A 1,381-nucleotide genomic window follows, 5' to 3' on the forward strand; every position below is an offset into this window, starting at 1 on the left:
CCCCCGAACCCAAAAGAGGGGCCCCGGGGGCCCCCCGCCACCGGCTGCACCCCTCCATGAGTGCCACCATCCCCAGCCTCAGGGGCGACGGCTTTGCTACGCAGCCACGGCACAAATCTTTATAGCAGAAGCCCCGGATATTTTGGAAGTTTATAGAAGAGACACATTTTAATAAAATTAAAAATAGCTTTTGTACTAGCATTGACGATTGACCAATTCTTTCCTCGTCTCCGGAGGATGTTCCCCTTCTCACTTTCGAGATGAGCAGAAGGGGAACTCAGCTATTTACAGCCTCTGAGAAACTCCCAGGCCACACACCATGGGGCAGATGTCTTCTCTGCCCTGCTTACTCCCTGAAGGCTTCCAGCTGCGCCTGGGGCTGACAGGATTCTGGCCCAGAGGACCTGCCGCCAGGCTGCAGAGGGGAGCAGGGCTGCCACTGGGGCTGGGGAATGCAGGGAGCAACATTTGCATCCTTCTGCAAGGGAAGGGGCTGGGAAGGGCAATGCTGGCTGGAGCTGGGGAGGCAGCGCGTCTTGCGGCCGTGGCCCCTCGGTCCCCAGCTCCTTGCCAGGTCGCTTCCAATGGGCGATCTGGCGCTGTTGCAGCCGGTGCTGCGGGCTTGCAGCATGCTGCAGTGAGCCCCTTCCTGCTCTCAAGATGCCCACACCCTCCATGGGGATGGGCGTGGACGTGCCAGCCACCTCCAGGATCTCTTGGCCACATCCAGGGAGAGGACATACATGATGCTGCTGGTGTAGGGCAGGTAGATGGCAGGACGGCAATCCTGCCATTGCTGGAGGGCTGGTGGGTAACCCGAAGCTTCTCCCAGGAGAAGAGGGACCCCATGTAGATGCTGGTCCATGCCAGGTAAAGCCCAGCCAGGAAGGTGGGCAAGCTGTCCACCTTGAAGCAGCCACCATCCGTCCTGAGGACACAGCAGGGCCAGCACTGCTCAGAGGCCATGCATGACCCTCAGGGTGAGGCTGCAGTACGTGTCCTGTAGCTCCCCAGCACAATGTCCCCATACTCCTGCCCTTCCCACTGCACACCCCAGCCCACTGCTGCCTTGGATGCCTGCCCCACCAGAAACACCGTCTGCTGGGGGCTTGCTGGGGCACCCCCACGTCCTCCAGATGACATGCTGAGCCTCCGCAAGGCCACCACAATGTCGCCAGGATGAGCAGCACATGCCAGCCAGCTGGAGCACCCTATGCATGGCCAGCCATGGAGAGGGGCCAGGGTCATGGCCAATAGGACCACCAAGAAGGTGGCCAGGGACGGCAGGTGGTGCAGCACCAGTGAGCAGCAACGTTTCAGCCCAGCTGGCATCTGGCAGGGGAGAAGCGTGGGCGAGCAGTGCTGGGAAAGCCCGCTACCG

This window comes from Egretta garzetta, unplaced genomic scaffold (assembly GCF_000687185.1).
Source record: "Egretta garzetta isolate BGI_Z169 unplaced genomic scaffold, ASM68718v1 scaffold59, whole genome shotgun sequence".
In the NCBI taxonomy this organism is placed as follows: Eukaryota; Metazoa; Chordata; class Aves; order Pelecaniformes; family Ardeidae; genus Egretta; species Egretta garzetta.